Here is a 22,525-nt window from a genome sequence, read left to right as displayed (position 1 = left end):
ATATATGTATGAAAAACAGTTATTAAAATCCCTAGCATAAATATTGGTCAATATATGTTAGTTGCTAAGAGTATTAATTTTGTTGCTTACTTAATATGTTATTTCCTATATCCATTATTGTGTTTTTAACTCATTGGGGTAATACATACATCACACTTACATTAATGACTGATCATACAATAGGAATAGACAAAATGCTAAAAAATTAAAAAAAAGAAAAAATATCTGATAGGCAAAAACCTATCACAACTGCTTTTCCATAGTGAAAGACACAATCAGGTTTGACACAAGCTTAATCATCTGTTTATTTTGTAAGGAGCAGATTGAGTACAGCCTTGTGGATATATTTAGACTTTACACTATATATGATAGGATTGAGCACATGGAGCAGAATATTAGCCATCATTGAGTGGACTACTTTAGGGACTGACTAACCATAGCGATGCAGCAAGGACAGGCTCATCATGGGGATGTAGAAAACAGCAACTGCTCCAATGTGGGAGATACAGTGCAAAGACCTTGTGCCGCTCTTCAGGGGAGTGGTACTGAGGACAGAGGAAATAATCAGAATGTAAGACAGGACAATGCATGGGGTATCTATCCCTGTGGTCGGAATGAGTTCAGTTAATCCACAGATACTTTTGCCCCTTGTATCTGAACATGCTAATTTAATCATGTCTGATGGTAACAGTAGGAGTGGGAAAGGGCCTTATCTCTACAGAAAGAGAGTTGCTTAAGGAGCAAAAGAAGTAGTACCAAGTAGTACCATTAATACCACAGTACGTATAATCATCAAGATACCCATCTGAACAATTCTGAAATTAATGAGGATGGTGGTGTAGGGGTACCTCAGGGGATCACAGATTGCCACATATTGGTCAAAGGCCATGGCCACGAGCACCCCAGACTCCATGATGGTGAATCTATGAAGAAAAAACATCTGGATACTGAAGGTATTTAAACTGATTTAACTTGCATCAAACCAGAGGATTCCTAATGTTGCTGATATTTTAGAAACAGTCAAGCCCAGGTCAGCAGCTGACAGTATGGAGAGGAAATAGTACATGGCTCATGGAGACTGCTGAATAATGATGACAAACAGGATCATGCCATTCCCTGAGAGGGCAATAGCACAAACAAAGCAGAAAGGAATGGAGATCAGGGCATGGACAGACTGTAGGCCAGGAATGCCAGTCAACAGGGAGCTTGGAAATGTAGCTGTCAAGTTGATTAAGTTCTTCAAGTTGTTCTGAGGCTGTAGCATTTGTCCTTCCAATGCTCACATCCTATGGAAATAGTAAATTACTTTATTATTCAAATTAATATGTATCTTTTATTGTAATTAGGAATGTCATACAATTTCATAAAGGAGCTTAAATCAAATGCTAATAATCATTTACTATTCATACTCAGAGATATTTACAAAATATGTATGTATTATCAACCTTAAAATGAAGCAAAATATGTCCATGGTATTTAAAATATTTTGATGATAATTATTTTTCATTCTGCCAGAATTTTAAGTTTCTTCATCATATCATAAGATCCAATAAGTAGAGACTTAGTTAAGAGAAATAAATGTCTGATTTTTTAAGACATTTTGTGTGAAATGACTAAAGGAAATCCCCTGAGAAAATACATGATACTCTAGTGGCCATGTGGGCATGAAAGTCCAGATAAAGATTTTTTTGTTGTTGTTTTGTAGATTTAGGAATTATAATTGTGTAAATTCATTTTAATCCAACAAAGTGGAAGAACAATTTCAAAGAGTAGAATTATAAGAGAAAATCTGTGAAAGTAGAACACTGTAGAAGTTATAAGAAAAGAGTATATATACTAAAACAAGATGAGACTAGGTAGGTTTATCCAAAGGGTAAAAATCAAGAAAGCATGTTCTTACAGCTCAGTGGCCAATGAACAAATGTATCAAATTGTTGGAGAGGTCAAGTCTCAAATGCAGCTAAGCGCACATTAGTGATCCTGGAAGAAAATAAAGTCTAGCATGGAAACCAAGAACATGCTACAGAGGCCTGAGGAATAGTATGGAAACGGAGTAAAACACACAGAGCATATTATTTCTAGAAACTTAGTACTGAAGTCAAGGAGGGTAACTGGCCATGACAAAGAGGGCTATAAGGTAGATGAGAGATTTTTGCATAATGGGAATCTTAGAGAAATGTCAACATTCATAAACTGAAGTTAGAGATGCAATATGCAATAGATAGGGAGAGACTGAGTGTATAGAAGAGAGTGTGATTAACTGATAAAGATATTTTAAAAGAAAATAGTAGGTGATTGAATACAGATTATGGGAGTAGTTAATCCTTACAAAGATGAGCATCATCAATTTCAGTAACACCAGAAAATTAGTGGCAAATGTGTAAGATCTTGCTGGGGTATGTGAGGGAATTATCACCTAGTGACCACCATTGCTTTGTGAAATTCTAGGGGGAAGTTTACTGGTGTTCGGGAAGTAAGATGCAAAATATAGTGGTGAGAATAAGGTAAATGTTTTTAGTAAATATTGTAGGGAATTGGGGAGATCGTTGCCTCAGTAGAACAAGGAAATAGTATGAGGTGTTGTTGAATTAAATTTTTATAAATACGTATAAAACAATATGTTTCAATTGTTAAAAATCAATTCTAGGAAAACTTAGAATTAAATAATAAGAAAAAATAGGTATTGTTAATATTCGTATTTTGAAATCATGATTTTAAATACTGAGTGGAAGACTTTGAAGTTTACTTCCTGAGAATAAATAGGTCATTCTGTTACAATTGCCTTTATGGCATTATTTCCTATTTCTACTTTAATCTCTATTTCCCTGAGATTCAATTCAATATGAGAAGAAAACATTAAAAATATTTGACTACAAACTAATAGTGGGAAGAAATCAGCACTATATAGATCCCTGAGGACAGGGTGAACCTTAATGTTATTTAACTTTTTTGTAAGCTTATCTGATTGTTTGTAAATATGCATTAGTCAATGCACAAATTAGACAAAAATGAATACCTTTCTACACTTTCTTAACAGCTTCATGTGGATAGGAGGGCCTTTACTATCCTTTGCCAGCAGAAAAAGAACTGTTTACAGTTTTGGAGTAATGGATATTTATAAAATAGCAGAACTGTACTGCAGGGCCATCTCCTGGGGGCCATGAATAGAGGAAAACTGATATTCTTTCTCTACATCTATAAAACCAGGGTGGAGCTGTGTTTCCCAGCAGCATTTTAGCTACTAACTGAAATGACTAGTGATCCAGAGGACATGAAATGTGAAGCAAAAAAAAAAAAACAAACAAAAAACCACACACAAAAAAACAAATCAAACATAGGAATAGAAAGTGGAGATACTGGTCTAGACACTAGGGAATAGAGAGTTATCAATTATGGTCCCCACCTTTATAGATTACCTGTATCCTGGGAAGGTAAGAAAAGTAAACAAATGTTCACTGGAAAACATTTCTTTATAGTAAAGAAGGAAATTTGCAGTCCTGCCTCCCATCCCATGTTCCTATACTTCCACTGTGAACAGGGAAGATGATCTGTCTATTCCCAAATCTATCTCTGTCCAGCTACACACTTGCTTTTACTCAAGGAATGGGTTAGTTCCTGATATTTTTATTTTATTTTGCTAAAATTCCAGGGGCACTGTATGTGAATATGTGAGTACTTATGCACATGTGTTCTTGTTCTCTTAATTTTGTTTTCATATTGAAATAAGCTTTTTAAAAATTTTATTGAAGTATATCATTCACCCATGAACAAAATAAACAGTAAGTGTATATAGTTAAAGTTGTGAACTTAGAAAACAAACGTGCATAATATCATAGTGGGACTGCATACACCAACACTTTGCATTGTTGTGAGACATTTGTTAAAATCATGAAAGAATACTACCAAAAATTTAGGATTAATTATAATCCATGTCTTACATTTGGTGTATTTTCCTCCAACCTACCCTATTATTATTTTTTTAAATATATTTTTATTACAGAAGTTCTAAACTTGCAGAACAATTATGTGCATGTGTAGAATTCCCATACAGCACCCCTTCAAGAACACACCACACCGTGGTGGAACATTTGTTACAAAGTAGGAGATAATATCATCAGACTATTACCACCAAGCATGGTTCATCATGAACATTTGGCACACTTTTTAGATATCCCCCATTGTCCTCAGAGTGTACCTTTGGCATAGATGCATAAATATTACAGTATTGCTGTTAAACCACAGTCCATAGGAGACACCAGTTGTGTTTTTCCCATTCATCTCCACATTCCCAACATCCTACAATAGAGACTCCCAACTACTCTAGCACACAGAAGGACACTCTTGCATCTGTACCATCAACCACAATTCTCATCTATCTCGGGGTTCACTGCATTATTCAGTTCCTAGATTGTTCTCTAGTTTTCTTTCAATTGACATTTACATCCCTAGACTACCCTTTTCAGCCACATTCCCATTTATAAACCAGTTGCTATTCACTGTAATATGTTATCATTAACTCTACATATTTTAACACTTTTACAGTAAAGGTAATTAAAACTTCTACATACATTAAGGATAAGTAATCCTTCTCAGCCTTCCTCTTATCTCCTAATAATTTATACTCTAGGTTTTATCTCCATATGTTTATTTGTTTATTCTTCATATTTAGTTCATCTTAATGAGGCCTGCAATAGTTTCCTTTTGCATGTGGCTTATTTCCCTTAGAATAATGTCTTCAGGATTCATCCACATTATCATATATGTCCCAAATTTGTTTTTTCTTACTAGAACATAGCATTCCATCATACGTATATACCACATATTGCTTATCCATTCATTCATTGATGGACACTTGGGCTGTTTCCATCTTTATTGGGCCATTGTGAGTAGTGCTATTTAAAATATTTGTATGCAAATGTAAGTTTGCATCCTGACTTTTGTTTTCTCTGAAGAGATTACTACTAGTAATGGGATTACTGTGTCATATAGAAGTTCTCTTGTCAGTTGCTATGAACATGGTTGTGCTGATGTCTGCTCCTGTCACAGTTTTCAGTTCTCCTGGATATATTTCTAGTAGAGGAATTGTAAGGTGTTAGTTTCCTGAGAAAAGGCCAAACTGTCTTCCACAGAACCTGTACCATTCTGCAATGCTACCAACAGTGAAGGAGTCTTCCTTTTTTCCATATCCTCTCCAGCACTTATTATTTTCATTTTTCTTTTAATAATGGCCATTTTATGTAGTATGAGATGATATCTCATTGTTATTTTGATTTGCATTTCCCTAATTGCTAGTGATATGGAGTATTTTTTTCCTATGTTTTTGGGTCATTTGTATTTCCTCTTAGCAGAAATTTCTATTTAAATCTTTTGCCCATTTTTAAATTGGATTGCTTGCTCTTTTAATGTTGAGTGGGCCCTGAAATTTTGAGGTAGTTTAGCCAATCTTGTCAGCAGCAGAAGTGGAGTAATATATACAGACTGCTTTGCAGACCTTGCGAACCTCAATTCACAGGAAAGGAGAAGATTCTCATCCATACATCATGCCTTTGCTTCATGGAGAAAGCCTGTATTGGCAATAGAGAGGCTTGTGTTTGCCTATGTACCAATAAAACCAGTGATTTGTTCTTCATTTTGCTATTCTTCTTTAATTTCTATTTGGCTATTATTCCTCTGTCTCTTTCTGGGAGCAAAGACTTCCAGAAACTAGAGAATCTCACATCTCTTCTGTGATAGTCCCTACCTGAGAGATACACATAGAAAATTGGAACCCAAAAACTGAGATTCCATTTCATTTGTGAGAGGTGGAGTGCTGTAGTCTGCAGTCAGAAATCTAAAGTCCATGACCTTTCTGTCCTCTTTTGGCTTTAGGAACTCTGGTTTCAGAAAAGAGAGTAGAGATCATGAATTCAGGGAAAGCAGACTGAGACTCAGTATTAAGGTTTTGTGGGAAGTGGACTTAGCCCAATGGATAGGGCATCCACCTACCACATGGATGGGAGGTCCACAGTTCAAACCCTGGGCCTTGTTGACCCGTGTGGAACTGGCCCATGCGCTATACTGATGTGCACAAGGAGTGGGAGTCCCATGCACAAGGAGTGTGCCCCGTAAGGAGAGCAGCCCAGCCAGAAAGAAAGTGCAGTCTACCCGGGAATGGCACCACACACAAAGAGAGCTGATGCAGCAAGATGATGCAACAAAAAGAAACACAGTTTCCCAGTGTCACTGATAAGGATAGAAGTGGTCACAGAAGAACATACAGTGAATGGACACAGAGAGTAGACACCTGGGGGTGGGGGGGGGGAGGGGGGAGGGGGGAGGGGAGAGAAGTTAAAAAAATAAAATAAAATGAGTGTCTAAAAAAAAAGGTTTTACATAACAAGTTGGGCCAACAGGACTTCATTCACCTGTAGGTCTCAAGTTCATCTTCTAGGAGAGGATAGCTATCTTCATTCCAATTCCTAATATTAGGATTACCATGTGGACCATCATTATCAAATGCTTCACTAAACCCATCAGTATCATCTGTTTCCAAGTAATCAGCATCACTCTCAGCATCCTCATAGTTAATTTTCTTTTCTCCATCTCCAGTCCTTCAATGGTTGCTCACAAGCAGCTTGCAGTCACTATCAGCCTCCATGCCTTTGTATAGTCTTCTGTAATCCTTCAATTTTCTTTGTTCCTTATCATTAAAAAATGATTTTTACAGATTAAGATAATATCTGTATTATAATGTACTGATTTTTGGGTAGATGAGAATTGTGGTTAATAATACAAATACAAGCATGTCCCTCTATTACAGGGTGTTAACATGGTGATGCATGGGAAAGAACTGTAATGTAATTTATAGACTATAGTTAGTAACACGTAATATTTATATAGCAAAGGCAAAGAAGGTACTATATTGATGCTAAAAGCAAAAAAATACAGAATTCAGTTTTATGAAATGTGAGAATGATGAACCTTTTTTAAAATATCATTTTCTTATTAACAAGGAGATCTTGGTAATGAATTTAACCAATCTGTGCTCATTTCTTTGGAAACTCTGGGTAACAATTGAGCTTATTTTAATTAAGATGAAGGTAGCTGGACAGGAATATTTAAAGTAATGCTTCCATAATTTGTTAAGCTGCCATTTGTTTATTATTTATTTTTTCAAGTTGAAATAAAGTTAACAATGAAGAAAATATATTTAGTCATATAGTCAATACAACTAATTTATCCTCAAATGCATGCCCATTCCTACTTTAGTTGTTTAACATAAATACATAAGTTTGTTAGACTTATGTTTAAATTACAGAAGTCAGTCATTAGCTATATATTTTGTTTAAAGTACCAGATCAAATTAAGTTTCAATTTGCTTATTTATCAAATATAGTTAAAATTCCTCTTACTCAGGGAGCTGTTCTCAAGGTAAGAGAAGAAATTAATTTAACAATTATGCCACAGAGCCTACAAGTTCATATTTGTATTAGTTTTCTAAGTCTTCCATAATAAAGTACCAAGTGCTGCATTAATCTAAACAACAATTCTCTCACAGTTATGAGACCGATGTCTGAAACCAGGTATTGGCAGGTACCCATTCCCTCTCAGTGCCCAAGGGAAGAATGTTTCCTTGCCTCCTCCAGTTATTGGAGACCCACACGTCCCTTGCCTTGAAGACGCATCAGTTTAATTGCTCCCTCCTTCTTCTCTGTGGTCTTCTGAGCTCTTCAGTCCAATATCCCTCCCTTTCTCTTAATCAGACATTAGTCATTGAATTTAGGATCCAGTCTATAACCTCATCTTGATTACATCTAAAAAGACACTATTTCAGATAAGGAAACATTCACAGGATAGAATTTAAGGTCCCTGACTCTTTGGTGTGTCAGAATTCAATTCACTACACTATTCAATAAAGCATATGATCCAAATTATTGGATTGATTAACTTACTTATTATTTGGCATGCCTATAATTTCCATTAAGAGGATACTATTAGTTTCCATATATATAATATTCCTGCTCTATGCTAATATTGTGCTGGGATCTCAGGTGACTGAAGCACCATTTCTTCTCACAGGGAGTTTGGATGGGGTCAGGCATACAAGCAGATTGTTAGAATATGAAGGACATGAGTGCGGTAAGAGCAGAATATAGCAGGAGATGCAGGAACACAGAAGAGGTGATTTTTAGGAGGAACTATGCATTTTTATAGTTCTATTATCCCCACACCAAGCATAGCACTGGGATCATATGAAATGTTCAAGAAATATTTGTTGAATTTGAGTATGAAATGTCATTTTACTATTAACTCTGTGTTTGGCTCTGTGAAGAGTAATGATATAGATGAAGCATTCTTCTTCTGAAAATACTCTTGAACTGGACCTAGAGATCCCAGTTACACAATGAGGAATGTTGAAAAGCCATGAGGACTATCAAGTACCAGCTGATGATGTAACTAGAAAACGACCTTGAATAAAAGAGTGAACTCAGACCAGCAGAATATCTCACCTACATGTAATAGCAGGTGTTAAAAATGCTTTTTGACCTTGAATAAAAGGGGGAAATGGAAAGGACAAATGAGTTTGTAAGTTTATGAGTCTCCAAAAAAGAGTCGGTAGGTCATCAGAGGGGTTACCCTTTTACACACCGCAGCAGGGTCCCAGAGACATTCAAAGTAGATACAAGCACAGGTATCGGTTTTTCTGAGGGCTACAGAGACCCACAGGTTCTATGGTCATAGCAGATGGAGTTCAGTGCCATGTCAGTTGACCCTACTTTGGAGTTTATGTTTCTGAGTGTGATGGAGTTGGACTGAGATTTGATCTTTGTTCACAAACCTTTCCTGTTACTTTTACTGGACCTGTGGTTGGCACTGGGGTTTGGTGTATGCTCATGGGACCTGAATCTCTGGACTGTGCATGTGATAGCCAGGCCCTGAGCCTCAACAGACTTGCAACTCCTACCCGCTGGTTTATTGGACTTACCCCAGCCAGCTAACATGGAGGTGAAGAAGGTCAACCACCACACCAAGGAGCCAAGACTGTCTACAACTGCAAGCAGAAAAATTGCATTCATCATCTATGTGGAATCTAAGCCCCTTCTCGATATAGAGGTGGAGTGGACATAACCATCCAAGGGTCCACAGGATGGAGGAATAGAGTATGGATTAGAGTGGGCTTACTGATATTCTATTCTGGAACTATTATGATTAGTAATGGAAGAAACTGTAACATTAATGAGGAGAAAGTGGCCACGGTACCTGCTGAGGGTAGGGAGAGGGAAGAAGAGATATGATGCGGGGCCAATTTCAGGATAGTACTGCATAGTACTGCAGGGACAGATGCTGAACATTGTATATCCTGTCATGGCCCACTGGGTGGACTGGGGGAAAGTGTAAACTACAATGTAAACCAATATCCATATGGTGGAACAGCGCTCTAAATTGTATTTACCAAATGCAATAAATGTCCCATGATTGTAGATAAGGGAGGAGTAGGGTAAGGGGGGTGGGGTGTATAGGGGACCTCATATTTTTTTAATGTAACATTAAAAAAAGTAAAGACAAAAAAAAAAATCCATGAGGAGCTGACCTTTTTAAAAGCTCTGTCGACTCTCTTGTTCACTAGATCACATTATAGATATGTGTGACTTGAAGGATGACAGGCTCTGGGATGACTCTTCCAGCTTCCAAGTGGGAAACTGAGTATCTCATTCCTAGTGCTCACTTCACAGTTTATGCAAATGCCCAAAGACAAGCCTGAGTTTAGCCATAGATTGATATTGTGAACCCAGTGTGTTTTTCCAGTTATAATGAGGGTAGTCATCTAATTTCATTGATTCAGAATATTTTAAGTTTGCTTGATAGGGCTACATAGTTTATGTACATACATAGGTTTCATTTGGGGACTGAAATTATAGGTGTTCAATGTGCTGATTTTGGTTATCTTAAACTAATTAGTTGCTCTAATTGCCAGTTTCCATTGTCTCCTTTTCTAGCACATTCTCTAGCAATATGCTGGTGCTGGAAAATTGCTCAATATATATTTCCTAAATAGAAAATTAAAATGATCCAAGTATTTTATTTTATGAGTGAAGAATAGATTGCAATTTACATAACAGCATTATCTTATTTGCAAACAACATTCTTCAAAATGTCAGGTTCATGAGAATGCCACAGCAAAAGAAGTCCTTGAGATTGAAAAGCTTAGTAATTAATCTTGGAGGAATCAGGCAGAAATGGACCTGTAAATACCATCAGGTTGTCAATGGTGGAATTATTGGGACCAAGTCACTAGGCACATGCTATGCAATTCATGCATACATTTATGTGACTAATATTTTTTAATGTGGTAGGTTTGGTGATATATCAGTGAACAATTACACTGTAATTTTATGAAAGTGATATGAAGTCAGAAGGACATATGATAAATGAGTAATTTAAATAGTTATAGATCATTGTAAGTGCTAGGGAAGAAGTAAAATATTGGTGTTGTTAGAAAATTCAGGGGTCAGGACCTACTTGAGATAAATGGATTAAAAATATCATTGAAAATGTGGTATTATTTGAAACCTGAAGAATGAAAGGAACCAAAACATCCTAATAAAGAAAAATTGAGGCAGCAAAAGAGTAAAAGTAAAATCCTATGACAGAAGATTTTTGTATTTGGAAGCAACAAAAGCCTAGAATGGTTGGGACAAAGGAGAGAGGTATCAACATAATTATTGACATATGCTGAAAAAACCAATATATCATATAAAAAATAAGGAACATCATCATGCACAATCACTCACTAAATTCCCGAATAAAGTCATGGCATATTTTTTTGTGTGTTTTGATGAGCCCAGGAAATTATTTTATTTTTTACAGACATAAAATATTTTATTTCTAAATGATGATCTTCTAAATCTGTGTCTACAAATTCCAAAGAATTATTTTTTTAAGCTATCACATTCATGTGCATGTAAACCTATTTTTTTTGTGGGACACTTAGGTTAGATTCAGTTAAGTGAACTTTTGATAAGGTCCCTTTTTATCAGATCACTTTAGAAACTTTCATTGGACTACCTCAGTGAGGCATGACCCAGAGTGGGTCTCAGTCATCTTGCTGGAATCCTATATAAATGGGAGAAACATTTAGAAACACACAGAGAAACAGAATTGCAAGAGTTTAACCTGCCAAGTGTGAGAGGACTCCAGGGTCACCTATAGCCACACAAAGTCAAGGAAATTCCAATAGGATGAGAGAGGGGCTGGATGCTAGAATGAGCAGAGCAGCCTAAAGCTGAAAGAATGAGGCCCAGAGGGAGAGGAGAGAAACTGAGCCATATGCCTTACTGCCCACAGCTGTGCTGGGGGGAGAATGTGATCCTGGAGGAGAATACACAGACTGGCTTCCATTTTGCCAAACTTTGGTGAGACAGCATCTCTGATGATGCCTTGATCTGGACATTTTCACAGCCTGAGAACTTAAAAGATTTTACTGTAATATAGTCCCATTTTAAAACTCAAACCATTTATGCTATTTTTGCATTAGCAGCAAATTAAAGTAGCAAATTAAAACAAGACTCATGGCTCCTACATTTTAAATTTTGCAGTTTGCAGTCCTCTTCCAGAAGCTCTGAAAAGATGAGGAGATATATCGAGTATAGGGGAAACCATGGGGCCATAGTGGTGATTGAAGTGGACTAGTGCTCACACTCTTGGTGTGGATCCCAGCTGGGCACTGGAGTAGCAGTGGGACACTGGAAGATCCTGCTGGCCAGGAGATTCCCAGCCATGCACTTGGGGAGTTGTGGCTGCTAGAAGATCCTGCCAGAGAGGGGGGACCCAGGAAAATGCCAGAGGATTTGAAAGCTATTGGATAATCCTACTGGCAAAGTGGGTGGCAATGAAGAACCAAGTTGGATGCAAGTGGCCTGAGAGGGGGGCCCATTTTTTCCCTCTCTCCTGAAACAGGTATCTGGGGAGCAGCAGACTGCAAGATCTGGATTCTTTTTTCTATAGATTTTTTTTTTTCTTTTTATTAGCTTCTTTAGTTCCTTACTCTTTTTTCCTTCTATTTCCATTTTCTCCTTTGCTTTTTTCTTGGTCTTTTATCTTCTCAATTAAAATGGGGAATTGTCGGAGTCACGGACCCGAAGGGTATCAGGAATGAAAGGCAAAGAGAGATTGGGATCAGGGGATCTGAGAGCATTGAAGCCTCAAGCTCATCAGACAAATTTATTAATATCAGGGGCTTCTTTATATATCCCAAGCAATTGTGAGAACCAGCAACTATCTTAGCTAACTATTCCCATAACTTCATTAATGAAAACACAGTGCACAGTGGATAAGATAGTAACTAAAGCCCAAGATGTTCTATTATGTCATTGAAACAAATATATACTCATAAATCTTGTTGCCCAGGTTACTTGAGATATCAAGTCTGGGTTCTGCTGGAATGTTATGTTTCCCAGAGAGATTAGCCACCTGCACATATATCTCTAGGGACAGCATGACCCAGTGGTCAGAAAGTAACTTGCTACCATGGAAACAGCATGCCTTCGTTTCCTACATTTTCCCCTTTTTGTTTTAGTCAGGGTGGCTGTGCCTGTCTTAGATTGCCCTCCTCTGAGAGTCTTACCCATCATTGGCTATGAGCCAAGCACTCTGACCATGGGGAATTATATCAGGGTTTTAGCAAGTACCAAATTATTAGCATGTCCCCTCACATCAACATGGTGCAGTCTTTGACAGACTTCTTGTCCCAGGCAAGCAACAACAATGAGCAACAAGATTAATACACAAAATCCTATTCCTAATGCTGTTAAAAAACGTTGAGACTTCCACCAATCTACTTGATTAAACTTATTAAAATGAGAAATTAAATCATTAAAGATATCTTTATCATCAGCTACATCAATTTGATTATGAGACATTTCTAATATTCTTTTTTTGTAATTCTTCTATTTCTAATGAGTTATTACCTTTATGACCTATGAAATGATTTTTAATCTTTTCCCAATCAAACATAGAATTATTATAAGCAAGTGGAGCAATGCAAAAGTTACTTTCATTCCAATCACATTTCAATCCCCTAAGTAAGTTTAAGTTACATACTTGATCTCAAAGATGTAAAACCGCTGATTCTAAATCATTAACTCTACTGTTTAATTCTCCATCAATATGTTCTTGACTATGCCATAAGTCACTAGCATTCTTATGCCATTCATGCATGTATTGTTGAGTCTGCACCATCTCATACAAGGCCACAGTAGCTGTAGCGACAGCTGCAATTACACCAATCAATCCTAATATGCGAGCTATGAGCAGTTCCACAAATCACTTCGAGTGCTTCAGGATTTCTTGAGCCATATGGAACAGCAGTTGACTCTCAGGTGACGATTGCCAAATTCAGTTCAGTCGCACTGGAATCCACACTCCCCGCCACCTTCGAGTTATTGTAATGAAATCTCCATTCTGTAAAATGTTCTCAGACAAACAGGTATGCAAAGCCCCTCTTTTATAAAATAGAGCATTCTTGGTTATAGTTAATTTTCCAACCACAAACACATAAGGATCTCTTACACATGCCTGAAGATGATGAATTTGATTTAAATGCAGATATTGAACCTTCTTACTATTATTCCCAATCCATTCTATAGTAGGAGCTATTCCTAGAAAAACTTTCCACAGATTCTTCTGCTTCTGTATAGATGTAATATTACACCATGGAGAAGGGATCCATTTCCCTTTCTGTTTCCAAACACTATTATTTTTAGTAAAAATTATTTTTTGTTGTCCTTTACATTTAGACCATGCCAAATAAATCTGTCATTATATTCAATGGGACTCCCCATAGGGGCACTTTCCCACACTATTCCATAGGAATCATTAAAAATGACAGATCCTCTTCCTATATTGTACTCTTGCCATCCTTCTTTATCCCTACTGTCTTTTTGTGGACAATCATAAGTAGGATTTTTGGTCATGATTAAATTGTAAGAGGGAAATAAAGTCACAAAAAACTGAGTATTATTATTTTTAAAGATAATTATGGCCCAATTTTTAACATACATACAGGAAGGATGGTTACCAATGCATAAAGGTCGATAATCAAATGGTAATACGAGATTATAGATTCTTTGTCCTTCCTCATAGGGTTTAATTGGCAATAGATCATCAATTGGTCCAGGGAATATATGGATCTTATTCAGATATATATGAAAGAATGGATCTTTCCAGGTTAACACTCTAAGTAATGGGGGGTTAGGTATATAGGCCCAATAAGTGTAATTACTGGCAGATTCCTCATTACTTACGATCACCATCATCAGAAGTTGCAGGAGACTGCATCTCTTCATTCTGGGGTTTAATCCTCTTCACAGGTAACCAGATTTGTTCTCCATTTTCTGAAATGACAAGAGCATAACCTTGTCCCCATACTTTAATCCTGCCTTTTTTCCATTCAGTGCTTAAAATATCTTTCCAGAATATTGGTTGATCTTCATTTCCTGCATCCACTGGAGATGTTTGACATTTTCCAAAGTGACATTCCGCAGGTGTCAATGAATTATAAACATTAAGAAAATTTAAAGTAAATAAGGCTTTTGCCAATTGATCTTTTGGTGTTATAATGCCATCATCTCCCCCTTTTTGTTTTAAAAGCATAGTTTTTAGGGTATAATGGCTGTGTTCAACTATGGCTTGACCTGTAGGATTGTAAGGAATGCTCGTAACATGCACAATAGCATACGTAGAACAAAAGGAAGTAAAGGACTTACTAGTAGTATAAGTAGGGCCATTATCAGTTTTAATTTTCAAGGGGCATCACATCACTGCAAAAGTAGACCATAAATGGGAGTGAACATGATGAAAACGTTCACCACTTTGTGCAGTAGCCCACAAAAAATAAGAGTAAGTATCAATGCAAACATAGACATATCGTAATTTACCAAATGATGGTATGTGAGTAATATCCATCTGCCACAGTTGATTAGGAGCCAGGCCTCTGGGATTAGTCCCAGCCTGAAAAGGCACTGTAGTTAAGGGTCCACAGGTGGGACAGATGCATAAAATTTCTTGAGCTTTATGTTTTGTTAATTGAGGAAATGTATCTGTAAGTTCCTTAGTATTAATATGAGTTAATGCATGATATTTATTGGTATCCTGCAAATATCCTACTAATAAATCAGTTCTTGCATTTTGGGTAGCTAGAGGACCAGGAAGAGAAGAATGAGACTGGATATGAGTAATATATATGGGCTGACTTCTTTGCCGAATGAGGGCTTGAAGGTCAGCAAAAAGTTGAGACAATTCATCAGTAATAAAAATATGAGCTGTTTCAATATGGCTTACAGTTAAACAAACATATTCGGAGTCAGAGACAATATTCAAGGGCTCTTGAAATGTTTGTAAAACCTTAATGATGGCCGAAAGCTCTGTGCGTCGAGCAGATGAATAAGGAGTCTGCCAAACTTGTTCTTTTTGAGAGGTAACGTATGCTGCTTTTCCATTACTACTACCATCAGTAAATACTGTACATGCATTTTCAATAGGAAGAGTTTTCACAATTTTTGATAAAATCCAAGTGGTTCTTTTTAAGAATGTTAACAGTTTGGAAGTAGGATAATGATTATCAATAATGCCTTGAAAATCACTGATAGCAATTTGCCATTGAGGATTAGTCATATATAAATGTTGAATTTCTTCATGAGAAGGATTACAGATAATTCTATCTGAATCAGACCACTTTAATTGTAGCAACCTCACATGGCCTTTTGCTAGTATGGAAATAATTTTTTGAAGATATGTTTGCAATCTCTTTTGTTTATTATTAGGGAAAAAAAACCCATTCCAATATACCTTCTTGCCAAAATAAAGCTGTAGGAGATTGAGGGGTTGAAAAAATAATTAAATCAACAGCTTTATCAGGGTCTATTTGTGTTAATTGCCCTTGAGAGATTCGGTCCTCTATCAACGCCAATTCTTTTTCAGCCTCTTTAGACAAGATTCTAGGGCTAGATTGATCAGAATCTCCTGTTAATGTTTGAAACAAATGAGTTAACATATAATTAGGGATTCCTAATGTTGGTCGAATCCAATTAATATCTCCTAGCAATTTCTGAAAATCATTTAAGGTGTTTAACTTGTCTCAGCGTATTTGCACCTTTTGTGGTGTAATACATCCATTAGCCAATTTCATACCTAAATAACAATATGGAACATTCGTTTGAATTTTTTCAGGGGCAATTAGCAAGCCACACTCAGGAAGAATTTGCTCAGCATACTGAAATAACTGTTGCAGTTTGTCATTTGAAGCATGAGCAAACAATATATCATCCATATAATGAATAATCATTGCTTTTGGGAATTTTGCTCTTAATATTTATAAAGGTTGATGCACAAACAATTAACACATGGTAGGACTATTCATCATACCTTGCAGTAATACACACCATTGATATCTTTGCATAGGTGCCTGATTATTAAGCGCAGGTACTGAAAAAGCAAATTTTTCTTTGTCAGCAGGATGCAAAGGAATCGTGAAAAAAAGCATCTTTTAAATCAATAATAATTATGTACCAGTCTTTTGGAATTATGGATGGTTGTGGAGCCCCAGGTTGCAAAGGTCTCATAGGGCTCATGACCTTGTTAATAGCTCTTAAATCAGTTAACAGTCTCCAATTTCCTGATTTTTTCTTAATAACAAACACAGGAGAATTCCATGAACTATTAGAAGGCTCAATATGTTTTTGAATTAACTGTTCTGTTACAAGAATATCAAGGGCATTAAATTTTTCAACTATGAGGGGCCATTGGCCAACCCATACAGGTGTATCTGTTAGCCAACTTATAGGCTTTGGGCTGCCCTTTTGTTAATGGCCCCTATGGTAAATTTTCCTGCCCAAAATCCTGTTGACCTGAATGATATCCAAGTCCTCTGTAATCTCCTTTTCTTCTAGTATTACATTGCATATCCATATATGAAGACTTTGCTTGTTCTGACAAAGTTGGAATGTGAATAAAAGCTCCCCATTGACCAAGCAAATCACGTCCCCACAAGTTGATACCCACATCTGCTACATAAGGTTGTAAAGTAGATTTTTGTCCATCTGGACCTAAAACATCAAATGTAGTAGTACTCTAATAGACATCATTCATTGTACCTATGCCAGTAAACATAGTGGGTACTTTCTGCAGTGTCCAAGATTGAGGCCAATGTTGCTTAGCAATAATAGATACATCAGCACCAGTATCTACTAGTCCAAAGAATACCTTCCCATTGGTGGTAATTGTTGTCTCTGGCCTGTCATCACCTATAAAATCTGCCAATAAATTCTTTCTTCTGTAGAACCAAATCCACCTTTTCTATTAAAGGGGAGGGTACTTGGTTTATGATAAGGAAGCAATAATAATTGAGCAATCCTTTGTCTGACATTAATTTAAACTTGACTCACTGCTTATACCATTACTTTTATGTCTTCTTTAAAGTCATTATCAGTAATACCAGTTTGAACCAATAATCCCTTCATAGTCAGACTACTTCTTCCTATTATCAAACCAACAGCATCAGAGGGCAACTGTCCTTTTACTCCAGTAGATACAGTTTGCATACCCATTGCCAGTGTTATAAGCTTAGTTTCAGTAGATGGGAGATCTACTGCAGCACTGCCTCTCGTGGCAGCTCTTAATTCTGAAACTGTCATGCATGTAGCTGGCTGTTGCTGACTGGATATTGTTTGGTCAGGCTCATATTGTTTGTCTGAGGGCCCTGAGCCAGGCCCGCAAAGCAGTTTCCTGACCCAATTGGAGCTCCATTTTTCTGAAATTTAGATCTGTACTCATTAGCCCAATGATATCCTTTCCTACATACTGGACGTATCTTGGATGGAGATGGCTTACTTCTATTCTGAGCGAGATGAGCTGGATAAGATCGACATTCTTTCTGATAATGGCCAAATTTTCCACATATAAAATAATTTTTTTCTTCTTTTTACTACCTTTAAAAGCTGCAGCCAAGACTGCCATCTGGTGGATGGTAGAGCCAATATCTTGACGAGCTTTAATATAATCCTGGGCTGAGCCTCCTGCTGCTTTTAAGGGTCAAATTGCCTTTTTATACTCACTATTAGCCTGATCAAATGTGAGTGTCAACAAAATTAACTCTCTTGCTTCTGGTATCTCGATTGTTTTTATCAGAATGTCAGTTAATCGGGCTACAAATTCTACATAAGTTTCATTAACTCCCTGTATTATTTTAGCAAAAGACTGCATTGGCTTTGCAGGAGCACAAATCCATTTCCAAGCAGCCAGACATGAATTGCGCACCTGGTTTATGGCCTGATCATCATAATGAAGCTGCTGTTGAATGCCAGACCACTTACCAGTACCTACTAACTGTTCAGCAGAAATAAGAACAGGAGGATTTTGCACAGCATTACGGTACGCAATCATATTGGCTTCATCCACCCACCAGGTTTTAAATTGTAAGAATTCAGCTGGACTTAAAACTTCTAGTTAACATTTCCCAGTCCCATGGAATAAGGCGATCAGTTTGAGCCAACCCTAGTACCAAACCGAAAGTATAAGGGCTATTAGTTCCAAATTGTGCTCATGCTTATTTAAGTTCTTTCAAAATTTTAACTGGCAATGGTTCATGATGAGCATATATTCCTCCTTGGGGGTTATTGGCATCGGGGGGAATTTATTGAATATTTACTGGGAAAGCCAAAAATAATTGCATTGCCTCAGTATCCCCTTGTCAGGATCCTTGTAATAAGCAATGAATGCATCATTGGAGTTGTAGGAGCCGGATTAGGTATAAATATGCTTTTAATATATGGTTGAGTGTCAATGGGGTCAGTAAATATCCCTGGGGCTAAAGGCATAGTAATTGATGGAGCTGTAGGGGCAATATTGCATAAATTAGGATAAATGTTAGCTTTAGAAATATTCAATTTAGCCATCTGTTTATGCAGAAAAGGATTAGTTTCTTTTTCATTAGAAGGCTCATCCTCCTCCTTGTCCTCTATTTCCTTCCTGTCCTCACTCTGATGATTCATGTCATGGGGCTTCTTGAAAAAGATGGTAATTTCTTCCTCCTCCTCTTCAGACTGCAGCGGATCTAAAGCTGCTGCTATCTGTTGCCCCATTGTCCATACTGATAATGGTATGGTTTCTTCTTTCTTATATGCTCTACGTAGCGCCCTCATTACCTGTTTCCTCTGTTTAAGATTTAAAAGATTTTTCCCTTGCAGCTGAAACTAATAACAGCGTTTTTGTACTAGAGCAAAAAGTTCAAGTAAATCAGCAGTTTTTACTGAGACTCTGGCAGTATTTAAGAGAGTTTTTTGTACCTGTGAATATTCTTCCAGCCATCCTGGTTGATTACACATACCCTGATGCTAGCAGAAAACAGGATTAATTAAAATGCTTACCACTGTATGGTCAGACTCGAGTCACCCTTTGATGGATGCCTCAACCTTTCAGGAAGGTTTTCAGTTCTGCGTTCCCAATACTGTTGTGGAAGAATCTCTGCTGCAGTCACTACTCCGGGCCCCACATTGGACGCCAGATGTCGGAGTCGCGGACCTGAAGGGTATCGGGAATGAAAGACAAAGAGAGATCGGGATCAGGGGATCTGAAAGCATTGAAGCCTCAAGATCATCAGACAAAGTTATTAATATCAGGGGCTTCTTTATATACCCCAAGCAATCGTGAGAACTAGCAACTATCCTAGCTAACTATTCCCATAACTTCATTAATGAAAACACAGTGCACAGTGGATAAGATAGTAACTAAAGCCCAAGATGTTCTATTATGTTACTGAAACAAATATAAATCTTGTTGCCCAGGTTACTTGAGATATCAAGTCTGGGTTCTGCTGGAATGTTATGTTTCCCAGAGAGATTAGCCACCTGCACATATATCTCTAGGGACAGCATGACCCAGTGGTCAGAAAGTAACTTGCTACCATGGAAACAGCATCCCTTTGTTTCCCACAGGGAATTCTAAACATTTAGAATAAGTGGAATCAAGTGTCAAAGTGAAGCCTTAACAAAAATCCAAAGAAGCAAACAAAACCCCTAGGCAAGAGAGAAACAATGAATAATGGAGTAAATCCACCAAGATAAACTGATGCGTAGTTATAGGAAAAATTATAAGCCATACTAAGACACAGAAAGATATGGCCCAGTCAAATGAACAAACTCCAAAGATGGAGGAGATGCTGAATTTTAAATAGCTAATTAATGATATCCACACAAAACTCCTAAATCAATTCAAGGAGAGGAATAAAGAGGTAAAGGATACTAATAAGACCCTGGGTGAGCATACATAAGAATTAGTAGACATATGTAAAAAATAATATATTATGGTAATGGTATACACAACAGAGGAAGTTAAAAATACCAGAATTACTCATCAGAATATTTGAAGGGCAGAGGAAAGCATTAGTGAATTGGAAGATAGGACATCCAACACTGTACATATAAAAGGCCAGATAGTGAAAAAATGGAAAAAAATCCAGGACAGAATCAGGGAATTGAATTCCAGCATGAAATGCACAAACGTATACATTGTAGGTAAACTTTCTCAACTTGGTATGGGGTGTATATGATAACATCCTACATAAGGGTTTAAGACTAAAAGCTTTCCCCTTAAGATCAGTTACCAGTCAAGTGTGCCCATCATAACCACTATTATTCAACACTGTCCTGGAAATTCTTGCTAAAACAATTAGGCAAGGAAAAAAAAAAAAGGCATCAAAACTGGAAAGGAAGAAGTAAAACTGTCATTATTTTAGACATGATTCTTTTACAGAAAGTCCTGAAAAATCTATAACAAAGCTACTAGAGCTAATAAACAAGCTCAAAGTGGCAGAATACATGATCAACATGCAAAAATCAGTAGTGTTTCTTTACACCAGGAATGAGAAAACTGAGGAGAAAATAAAGAAAAAAATCCATTTAAAACGCCAATTATTAATAAAAGAATTAAATATTGAGAAATAAATTTAACTGAGGATATAAAGGACTTGTGCACAAGAAACTACAACATTGCTAAAAGAAATCAATGAAGACCTAAATTTAAAAAAAGGACATTTCATCATCATGGATTGGAAGACTAAATATCAATCAGATGCCAATTCTATCCAAATTGATTTTCAGATTCAATGCAATGCCCCCAAAAATCCAATAGACTTTTTGTAGAAATGGAAATGTCAATTATCAAATTTATTTGAAGGGGTAAAGGGTCCCAAATAATCAAAACCATCTTGTAAAAGAAGAATGAAGTTGGAGGACTCATGCTATGTGTCTTTAAACATATAACAAATGCACATTGGTCAAAACTGTATGGTATTGGCACAAAGGTAGGCATATTGACCAATGGAACCAAACTGTGAGTTCAGAAATACACTTCCACATCAACAATCAACTGATATTAAACAAGGCTGCCAGTCAACTGGGAGTGAATTGTCTCTTCAGCAAATGGTTCTGGGAGAACTATACATATATATCCAAAAGAATAAAATGATACCCCTATCTCACACCTGATACAAAAATTACTTCATGATGGACTGAATTCCTCAATATAGAATCTAGGATCATAAAACTCCTAGAAGATAATATAGGGAAACATTTAAAAGATCTTCTGTTAGGCAATGATTTCATAAACTTCACATCCAAAGCCTGAGCAATGAAAGAAAAAATAGATAAATGGGACCTCTTCAAAATTAAAAAAAAAAAAATGTGCTTCAAAGGAGTTTGTCAAGAAAGTGAAAAGGCAGCCTACTCAATGAGAGAAATTATTTGGAAACCACATGACAATAAATATCTAATATCCAGCATATATGAAGAAATCCTAAAAATCAACAATAAAGACAACCCAAATAAAAAATGGACAAAAACTGAGACAGTCACTTTTGCAATGAGGAAATACAAATGACTGTAAAGCACATGTAAAGACGCTTAACATCACTAGCTATTAGGAAAATGCAAATCAAAACTGCAATGAGATATCCTTTCACACTAGTTACATTGGCTTCTATTCTTTTTTTCAAAAAAACTTAAGTGTTGGAGAAGATGAGAAATAGGTACTTTCATTCACTGCTGGTGATGTAGAATGGTGCTGCCATTGTGGAAGATAGTTTGGCTGTTCCTCAGGAAACTAACTATAGAACTGCCAAATAATCCAGCAATCGTGCTACTTTATATACCCATGTGAATTGCAAGTGGGGAAACAGATATTTGCATACCAATGTTATCACAACATTATTCACAATTGCCAAAAGATCAAACAACCCAAGTGTCCATCAACCAATGAATGCATAAATAAAATGTGATATATTCATATGATGGAATACTATTCATTGTAAGAAGAAATGAGCTTGGTATGCATATGACAACATGGATGAATACCTTGTGAAATAAGCCAGACACACAATAACAAATATTGTATGGTCTCACTAATATGAATAAAACACAATGAATAAACTCATGGAGTTACACTATATAGTATAGGTTACTAGAATATAGAATCTGGGTAGAGAGGGTGGAGATGA

At 36.7% G+C, this 22,525-nt stretch overlaps 1 pseudogene; it reads right to left on the bottom strand.

Annotated features, from left to right (window-relative positions):
* Positions 1–304: 304 nt before the first annotated feature.
* On the bottom strand, positions 305–1,264 carry LOC131280318 (olfactory receptor 51F1-like; annotated as a pseudogene).
* Positions 1,265–22,525: the final 21,261 nt, after the last annotated feature.

The sequence above is a fragment of the Dasypus novemcinctus genome, chromosome 10 (assembly GCF_030445035.2).
Source record: "Dasypus novemcinctus isolate mDasNov1 chromosome 10, mDasNov1.1.hap2, whole genome shotgun sequence".
NCBI lineage: Eukaryota > Metazoa > Chordata > Mammalia > Cingulata > Dasypodidae > Dasypus > Dasypus novemcinctus.
Note: the sequence above shows the minus strand (reverse complement) of the source record. Positions and strands in the feature narration are given on the sequence as shown.